The following is a 10,511-nucleotide window of genomic DNA, read 5'->3' as shown; positions in this document are numbered from 1 at the left end:
CAAGCGTCTGACGTCATTAAAGTTTGAACGACCAAACTTTATTTGAACTCATTTCGCAAACGAATTTAACCAAATAAGGCCTGAACAAAATGCCCGAATAAAAAAAATAAAAAAAACCTGGTAAATTATCTGCAGTTTACAGCAACAGGTACAGAATGTTATTTTCCAATACATGAAGTTTAGGATTAGTAAATCCCTAACGGATGGTTATTTTACTTCAACAGAGCACCTTTGACCAAATCAAAGCCTAACTCAAAGTATAACAGGTAGGTCAAAAACGCCACTTTTGTACACTTGACTAAGGTGTCGTCTTTGTAGCAACGTTTGTTGCAGTAAAAACACTTTGTTTAATGATTTTTGTCCTCTCAACTTAAATTCCAGTAGTGTTACCGCCATAGCCAGTCTGTCGGATAAACAATTGAACACAGTAAACCCCCATTGACATTAGACGAGATTGAACTATGACGTATTTATTGACTGACAGCTTAAAGTTTGTTTTCAGGACAATTATATTCTCAGATAGGGTCAATTGTCACATGCTTTAAATGCTATCAAGTCATAGGCCTGTAGGCTGATTGGAGTAATTACTATATTTGTGGAAGTCATTTGATACTTTTCTATGTTACGTTTTAAATTTAGCTGATTCATGAATTGTATATTACGTACGTGCTTGTTAAACTGAGCATTTTGCTGTTGCAAAGTTGGCTTTAACCTTTTTGATTCAATGGACGATTTGAAGGCCCAAGAGAGTATGTATTTCTTCTGTAATTATGGCACAGGCTTTGCCTGATAAGCCAGACCCACATCAAGAGTTTGGTCTGGAAACTCACCATCAGGGGCGTAGCACCAAATTTTGGGCCCTGGGTACAAACCATCTTGCTGGGCCCCCGTACCATGTATGTGTATGTATAGAAAACTGACTTCTAAGGCCCCCCCCCTGCCTCGGGCCCTGGTTACTCAGTACCCTTTTTCCCCCCAGTCCCACGCCCCTGCTCACCATTGACAGGGCTCAATTCTAAGGGCGGCATAAACGGGTTGTCTTTAAAACTCCCTCTGCACGCAATTGGATAGCGCGACAACCAACCAGAGAAACGAAGGTGAAGCGGAGCTTGTAGACAGAATAAACATTTGCTGTATCCGGTCGGAAAAACTCTGAACACATCATGCCTTTTTAAGAATGACTTCAGTGCCATTCTTTGTTCTTTTCTCAGAAAAAAACTCAACTCCAAGTCTTCCAGAGTTGCTGTCAAAGCTGATTCGAAAGACCGCTGTTCGCCAGCCTCTGTGTTAACTTGTAGCACGCAAGTGCTATGTTAAGCCCCGCCCACTGACTCTATACAAGATGTGATTGGCCTGACCAGAGTCTGGTTTTTACAGCTCAGACATGTATTGACAGTTGCTAGATGACACTCATGGCAGATTAGATTTGCTGCCGCTAGGGTGCGTCTAGATTTCTAGGCTAACACAGGCTTGTTTTCATTTATTTATTTATTTGACTGAGAATGTTTGTTCATTTAAGGTCCTGTTCTTCGCGATTCCATCTTTCAAACTTTAGTTAGTGTGAAATGTTGCTGTTGGAGCATAAATAATGCCTGTAAAATTATAAAGCTCAAAGTTCAATGCCAAGCGAGATATTTTATTTAACAGAAGTTCCCTTTCAAAGCATACAGCGAACGGTCGGTTTGGACTACACCCCTGCACTTCCTGGCAGGAATGACGTCACTAGAACCGTTTGTTGACTAACCCTCCGCCCACAAGTACACGCAAAATAGTGTTCTTGTTGCTCTCTTACGTGGAGAAGAGCACGCATTCAGCGTTTGCTTCTCCCCGTTATGGTAAGAGGTGGGACCTTCCCGGGCAAAGTGCGCTAAGCTGCTGTCCAATCACAACACGGGAAGCGCTGGCCCAATCAGAACTCATTACGTATTACTGAAGGAGGGACTTCATAGAACAAGGAAATCATCAGGCCGTTTTTAGGACAGAGAAGACAGCGGTGTACAGTAAATTGTATGAAAAATACTGTTTTTTACACGCGAAACATGAACTCATGTTATATTGCACACTGTGAACATAATCAAAGCTTCGAAAACACGCGAAGAACGGGACCTTTAATATAACCACAATTAATTTTGTGGTTCCATAAGTATCAAGAACTTTATGTTCATATACTTTATGGGATACTATGGTTGTCAATGGCTGTCGAGATGGGTTACAATCATTCTTGAGGGTGAGTAAATTACATACTTTTCTTTTTTTGGGTGAACTATCCCTTTAATTGGTTTTGGAGCTGAACTCTGTTGGACAGTGGCCCTCCAGGAGCAGGGTTGGACACCCCTAACCTGGGAAGTTTGCTAAAGCTCCTTAACGGGCCTGGCCCCAGCCCCCTGGTTGAGAACCATTGGTTTAAGGCATGCTTCAGTATGACTTCATGCCCTGCTAGTGCTATTAGGGATATTAAATACATTTGATTTAACTTGAATGGGTAGAAACAATGGAAATCTTAAATAGATGTATTATTATTATTTGTAGCCTGTACTATGGTGCTTATACAGAAACTGTTTCTGAGAAATATTCACTGGAGTAAATGGTGTGACAGCTAGCCTCAATCCCCCGCACATCAGCATATCATTTGTTCCCTGACAGGTTTCCTTTGTGGCAACACTACAACCCTCCCTCCTAAACATTTTTTTTCCTTCAAACAGACTATAGCACATATCTTTCATTAATACTAGTGTGAATATATAAAATGTGAAATATAACTTTCCCATGCCCTTCTCACTCTCTGCCATACTCTGAGACTGCAGACGTCTTTGTTTTGGCATCTTCAATTCCACTTTCATTAAACCTTGCAGTAATATGCACAGTGTTTTCTTTGTCCGAAAATGCTCAAATATTCAGTAAATCTGCCTTTAAGCAGACACATATCATTACAGCTGAGAGCCCTGTATTGGAGTGTGTGATTGTATATTGCTTGTGTAGAGTGTCAAGCGTACGTGCTACACATTGTGCCTGGAGAGATTGATGTTTTGTCATCCACCTGCTTCTAAGCTGTAAAAGCAAGCGCAGCAAAGGCAAACCTACCCAGCTTCAAAATCCAAACAAAGAAATCTTAGTGGGCTGTTTACATATCTGTGGATGGATATCTGGGCTTGTGTTGACGGGGTGCTAGAGTGCTTGAGAGATCAGTCCCCGCACAATGGGTGAGTGTTAAATGCTTTTTTTGTTTGCGACAGTGAGGAACAATTTAAAGCGATTTTGGCTCTGGCTGTGGTTTGGAGAGGGTGAGCCTGGCAACCTCATTTAGGGAGAGAAAGAGAGAGAGAGAGGTTCCTCTTTCCCGTCACATGCAGATTGTTGCAGTGTACACTGCACAGGGTTAATGGCAATCCTAAGGGGGAAAAAAGGATTTAAACAATTATGCTTTTCGGAATTGCCGGAGAAACGCGGATTATTTCTTTTCCCCTGCTACTGCCTTATTGCTGCGGCATCTGCCTTTCTTTTATACCTTTTGAGGAGCGTGATCTATTGTGCATTGTTTATCTCCAGCCATGGTCACTTCTCTGGAATGCAATTGGCTGGAACTACATCGTGTGGGTCTTGCTCCCTGCTTTTTTTTTTTTCTCCCTCTCCCTCTCTCTAACAGATTCTTTTGAAGCGAGACAAGAGCAGGGGTGGCCGATTTATCGCGCCTCTCTCTCCTTGCCATGCATTCATCTGAATGAGAATAAGGAGCTATTGTTCTGTTCCGATCTCGGTAGACAAGCTTTAATGTCGTTTTTACTAACCGGTTTGAAAATACATTGTGGGATCCTTCCATAGGTGCTGCATTATCTCATATATGATCTAAAACATTAGAAAATGCTTGATTGTAATGTGTGTGCATTTTTTATTTATTTTTTATTTAGCATTTGTACATTTTAGGAAATTATTATATTAAGAATATTATATATTTAATTGTTTTATTTGTTGTTAATATTATTACTAGTAATATTTATTCATATTATTTTTTTCACGTTTTTGATAATCGATCTATTAGAGAAAATTGTTAGATGAATTAAATATTTTCTAAATGATAAAATTAAGAAATAGTTTACCTATTGTATTATAGTACGTTATAAATTTTAAAATATATATAGATTTATATGTTTTCTTTCTCAGTCTTGAACACCTGTGCATACTAATCAGACAGAGAGCGTGAACCACTATGATGTAGACTTTGGCATGTGTATTGTTTGCAGCTTTACCAGAGCTCCCATAGCTGCCCATTATTTGAATGACTGGTGTAATGAGACGGATCAAACCCGGTGCTGAGCTGACCAGGGAAGCCGTGCATGTCAGCTATTTGGCCAGGGTCCTGGACCATCATTACACTTTCTTTATGGAGCCATTCAGACTGTACATGAAGCACAATATGTCAGTGGAAATTAAAGTGTCCCAGCACTCCCCCCTCGTTCCTGCTCATTTACCGTGTGCACTGGCCGTTAGCCTTTGCATGTCTGTAATGGGACACCTTCCCATGTCTCACCACCAGCCAAATACTTCAAAGTTATATACTGCTTGGATATAGTGCACCAGTGGCTAAAAGTCAAAGTTGGATTTAAAAAACACTACAGTATCATGTTTTTGCTTTAGTTGTTGTTTAAAGAAGTAAATATAATAATAAAACCACTGTGATATACATTCCCGACTCAATTATTCAAAGTAGGGCTGGGCAATATTGAAGAAAAATGTGACATGCAATACCTTGTTAAATAATGTGATATTCGATATGCGATACGATATTGCTATTAGTGTGTCTAATTTAAATCTATTTAAATTATACTTGTGACAAATATGTAAAAACTGAGAATGATACCATTTATGTGTTTCACATTCTCTGTGGGAAAAGAAAGCATCGCTACAACTTCTGAGAGTGAACAGCAGTGTTTTAGCATAAATTTGTCACAATCTGATCTGGATGTTTCGGTGTGTGTGTGTGTCAGACAGCATGAGATTGAAAGGAGTTGAACTCTTTTTAACATCATGTCACATAAGTAACAGTCATGAGCCCAGTCTTTTCTCTGCTATATGCCGATGGTTTACCTAAAACATGCATTTTTCACAATGTTGAGTAGCAAAATCATTCAGATATTGCGTGCCATTGCGATATGCCCTTTACGATATTTTGATAATTTCGATATCTTGCACAGCCCTGATTCAAAGCTACATTTTCAGGGGGAAATTTTACATAATTATTTTGTGTTTATAAAGTTGTGTATCTATACAATTTATTAATTACAGTATTTGTTGCTACAACTATTTATGGTGTGGTATATGTTGTACTATTTGTGACCCTGCACAAAACCAGTCAAAAGTCACTCAGGTATATTTGTGGCAATAGCCCACAAAACATTGTATGGGGCAACATTATACATTTTTTCTTTTACGCCAAAAATCATCACTATATTATTTCAACGATGATATTCATGTTCCATGAAGATATTTTGTACATTTCCTACCGTAAATATATATATATAAATATTATTAGTAGTGATATGCATTGATAAGGAGGAGTTAAGGATTTCATTTGGACAACTTTAAAGGCGATTTTCTCAATATTTAGATTTTTTTTGCACCCTCAGAGTCCAGATTTTCAAATTGTTGTATATCGGACAAATATTGTCCCTATAACATACCATACATCAATGGAAAGCTTATTTATTCAACTTTCAGACAACATTTTCAGATTGATTGGTTTTGTGGTCCAGGGTAACACTAAAAATACTAAAATAATCATACAAGATGTGACAGCTAGCCCCAGTTCCCTCTTCATTGTTTTGTGCCAACTGTAGTATTGACTATAGTAGGAATTAGCTGAATTGCTTATCCAGTTATGCTCAGCTGTTAGTACACTGGCACCCATCCACTGCAGTGTGTCTGAATGTACACTACGACTAATTTGCTGTATCACGCTCTGGACCAAACCCTTTTCTTGTGGAGGTGAGGCAGGCAGTGTGAAGACTTAGCCTGGATTACAGGACTTCAGAGATAGCGCTGAATCCAGCCTCCTGTCTGACATGAATTGATCGGATTAGAAAGGGTGGATTCCGTCCTTGAGGGGAAACCAAGCACGTTGTATATAATTGACTTTTTTTTCTCCCTCCATGTCTTGTGGGTTGGCAGCGCTCGCAGAAGGGAATACTTTGGTGGGTAAATATCAGAAAGGACTCGGGTTTGACCAGGTTGGCGGAGGCTTAGAAAGCCGATCGATATCACTGGTGTTTAGTTGCAGCAGCAGCAGCCCATGGACACGGCGCAGAGGAAGCGTATCTATGCTGTGATGCTCGACCTGCACATCCACCGAGGTCCAAACGGCTCTGCCACGGGTCTTTTTTCAGAGGGTTTTTGGTTGTCTTCCCCCCCCCCCCCCATCCTCTGCTCTCTTAAACTTTGCTGTTTGCTCCCACACAGTGGACTAGAGACACATGCTCCAGCTCATCAGGATGGCATGGATAAGATTGTATCTGTTTTGGTAAACCCTAGTGTTAAAAGTGAACTCTCACTTACAGCTTTGAGTCAGGCACAACCGGTAACCTTTGAAGTGTGTGTGGAGAACAGTCACAGTCATGTGAGAAGGGCATGGCAAATGTTAGTTCACTTCAGGAAAAATAAATATATTAAAACAGTTGTTGCTCTTTACATCAATGGTGGCACTCAGCAGTTGCAGGTCAGTTATAACCTTACAGTATCTCCTTCAAGGTCATTAAATAAATTCAATTACATTTATTCATCAGATGTTTAGAACGGAAAGATCAGCTTGTATGTTTTATGTATGGATGGATGAATGTTTTAGTAAACTTATAGTTTACTAAAACAGTAGCAATTTTTCTTTTTTCTTTATTTTTTAGTTACCCAGGATTTGTGACATTTAAAAAAGTTTAAGCAGCATACCAACCTATATATATATATATATATAATGAGCCCATTTCATCTTCAATATTGTGTCATTAGAGCAGCGCCTCTGTGAAAAATTGCAATTCTTCACATAACCACGTGTTAAAAACTGAGAACCTCTACCGTTTTGGCAAAGAATTAGGTTGAGCTTAATGGATCAATTTTTTGATTATTAAAGCCAAGTCTCTGTGCCGAGGCGTAATGCGTTCAGCATTGATCCCTCTCCAGCCTTTTATTGCCGTTACTCCAATGCCTCTCACATTTAAAAGATATGTTCACACGAATAAAGATTTTACAAAGTGACACGGGGATAAATAAGATCTTGGAGTGCAGAGATCGCATTCTTAAAGGAAGGTACAGACTGGAGAGAAGTCAAGGAACCACTCAGGGAGCCTTGAGGGATGCCTCAAATTTTGAAACTACAGCATAAAAGTGATTCCAGGAAAACTGAAGCTAAAAAAAGACTTAACACTGGCCAGTTTTAAATTTGATTTACTTGTGTACTTTCAGTAATGGTAGATATCATACTGCCACTATTTTATTCCTGTATTATATTAGATTGATATAAAGTATTAATTTGTTCAACATGTTTTTGTTTTAGCATATCTTGATTCATGGTAAGCCGGATGTTGGAACTATGTTCAATTTAAGCAGCTCTTCTGGCTAGTCCTAACAGTTGAGTTTGATTTAGAGGATGATTTAGGAAAAAGCATCCTGACATGTTCAAAGGGCCGAGAGCATATGGAGTCTTTATTGACCATATGAGTTGAAATGAACCCAAAAGCTTGGCGCGTAATGATTGTTGCACACTGAGCCCACGAGCTGTGCCATGAGCTAACCAATCAATATCCCATCAATAGCTTTTTTATTAAAATTGTTCGCAAGCAAATCAAAATCTATATTGTTTTCACTGAAGAAAAGAGTGTGAAATATTCCATTTATGCCTTAGTCAGATGAACGGAGTGAAATATTGGTTTCTACGCATGATGGAATTAGCGCGCGTTGCCTATACGTACTGTTATTAGAATACCTCGCCTGAATTGATTTTACTAAGCGATGCGTTTGTGATTAACTTATTTCCATTCATTTCAACTGAGCTGAATTAACTATCATATTACCTCTGTATAAAGATGAGATTAATAACACAAGTACTCATTATACTTATGAGATGAATGATATGCTGCACAGGCATATCGATTCAGCTTTGAGGAGAGAGAGCGTGGGGCGGGTTGCTTATCGGCAAACTCTTATCGTTTATTTACCGCTATATATTGGGCAGTACAGGCCGTTTAAACGAATCTATTTCACCAGCTTGAAATATGAGCCACCGGAATTCTCGATAGTGCATCTGTCACCACAAAAGTCCTTTTTTCCTCTCCTCCTTTCCACTCTGCATTGTTTAGCTGTTTAAATCAGATCAGTAATCCTCCCTCTGTGATAGACCATTAGACATACAATGGAATTTGAAGAGCATCTTTATTTAGATCAACCATTCTGAATATTACTGAATAAACTACCCACCTCTTCACTTTCCCCGAGCTCAGAGATGAACGAGGGAGGAAAAAAAAGAGAAAGCAAAACAGATAGTAGGTGTGGAGGCTGAAAAGGATATTCACTGAAAGTTCCCATTGCTGGGGTTTGTTTCTTATCTTTGCAGACGAGTGGGAAATCAAAGACTGGAATGCTGGGAGAACACTGGGGAAACTGACGGAGGGGTGAGCTCTGGAAAGGAGGATGGATACTTCCTGTTCGTGCTGGAGTGACCCGCAGGTCTGAGGAGGGGGAGAGAGAAGGCGGAGAAAGTGAGTGAGTATGATATGAGACGGTAGCAACGGAAGAACAGGAAGACGTGTTGGGAAATATTGAGTAATATACCTTTGCAGGGACGTTTGGCCTAGTGTGTTTTGGGTCACTATTTTACCCATGATGCTTTTTTTTTTTTTTTTTTTTTTTTTTTTTTAAGTGTTTCTTGACTTTTTCAGGTTTTATTTTTCAGGTTTCCTTACTGGTCATTGCATGTGGGTTCATCTAATACTCAAATCCAGTTGTTTTTTTCCCCGTACTACATAGGGAAACCTCAAAGTCATAACCTTTATATTTGCAACATTATCATATTTGAGTCAAATTTGAAAATATTTGACATTTTTCAGTGGTGTATCATAATATCCACGCTTTATCCTTCTCAAGCGGTTGTAATTATGTCAGGAAAGAATCTGCAGTCGCACATGCCAGCCAAAAGAGGGCAACATGATTTCAGAATTCCTGCACATACTAGGACAGAACAGTGTCTAGAGGGTTAAACGTGTAAGTAACAATAATTCACATTTGCATTTGGAATGGCTTCCCTATTCTGTCAGTCGGCAGTTCAAAGCAGTTCAACACTCTTGGCGACAAAAGAAGGTGTTGTCACATGCGTGAGATATTCCGGGGCTGAAATGAAGTTGCTCACCATCAGCGTGTCATCACGGAAGGACATCTCCTCTGTGATGACTGAATGAAAACAAAAGAGAAATGACATTAACCTATCATTGCTGAAACAACCTGCCGTCAAGAGATACCATAGCCTGAGATCACCAGGTTCATTATATTTAGGCTGTTCTGGTGTTTAAGAGTGATGATTTAATGAGTTTTTTTAATTTATTTTTTAAGTCAGCATAACATTAATGTAGATTTAGCAGTTCTTTGAAACACTGCTGATATTACATTCCAGATTTGCCATTATCACTCATGAGCTTTTCAATATAACTGCACGTGCGCTTCGCATCAATCAAACAAAGTCTAATATTCACGGCAGAATTATTACGGAAAGATTGTTCTGCTTCTTTCTTCCAACTTGGAGTTTTTTGACAGATCACAGCAAATACTTACTTTTGCATTACAAGTGTATAAATGTACTTGTATGCATTTATCAGTGTTTTTTGTTTTGTTTGTGAGAGACATTTTAGCATGTATACATGGGCTGAATATGTTTGGTGCATGCAAGCATGTATGCAAATTTTCTTTATATGTTGTTTGCTCAGCGCAGCCTTCGTCTCACACACAAACACGCTTTTCTTGTACGAAACTGACAGCCTGTTTTAACACCAGCTGCTGCTTTTGTTAGTTGACAGGCCACTGCAGGAAATCTGTAGAAGGGTCAATTGCACTTCAGTCTCTGACCAGCAGAGGGCGGCCTTTCCAGTCTGGGCGAACAAGAGGTCATTTTTGTGGTTGCTTGAACCGTTTTTTTGGTTTAAGACAAATGAGCATGTTATTTATTTACATTACAAACAAAGCAATTTTTTTTTAAATATGTAGCTTAAACATTAGTTGAAATAAAAATATGTATATACATCAGATAAGATCAGTTGTATTGTAATATTTAATGCTGCTTATTTAGATGCATTTATTATTTTTAGCTGTTTTTATTTTTAATACATAAGCATAATCAAGATTATTACTATTATTCATTTATAATAATTTAATAATTTTAGTGTTTTTGCAGTGTTTACACATTTTACCAAATCAAATCAATTTCTGTGCAATTTTTTCTTTGCTATTTTAGTCTAATAGTCTTTTCCCCCATTCAGTTTCTCGCG

The 10,511-nt window shown here is 38.8% G+C and overlaps 1 long non-coding RNA gene across 12 annotated transcripts in view; it reads left to right on the top strand.

The window, feature by feature from the left end:
* The first annotated feature begins 2,877 nt into the window (after window positions 1-2,877).
* LOC137045543 (uncharacterized) overlaps window positions 2,878-10,511 on the top strand; it is a 407,625-nt gene continuing 399,991 nt past the window's right edge. For 2 of the 12 annotated variants that reach the window (XR_010898799.1, XR_010898801.1), the window contains exons 1-2: window positions 2,880-3,200; window positions 8,591-8,735. This is a non-coding gene — a long non-coding RNA (uncharacterized lncRNA). Of the gene's footprint in view, window positions 3,201-8,590; window positions 8,740-10,511 lie in introns of all 12 variants that reach the window. The other 10 variants (XR_010898804.1, XR_010898794.1, XR_010898800.1 and 7 more) reach the window with 9 other exon arrangements.

The sequence above is a fragment of the Pseudorasbora parva genome, chromosome 17 (genome assembly GCF_024679245.1).
Source record: "Pseudorasbora parva isolate DD20220531a chromosome 17, ASM2467924v1, whole genome shotgun sequence".
In the NCBI taxonomy this organism is placed as follows: domain Eukaryota; kingdom Metazoa; phylum Chordata; class Actinopteri; order Cypriniformes; family Gobionidae; genus Pseudorasbora; species Pseudorasbora parva.
The sequence above is the reverse complement of the archived record's forward strand: the minus strand, read 5'-3'. Positions and strand labels throughout refer to the sequence as shown.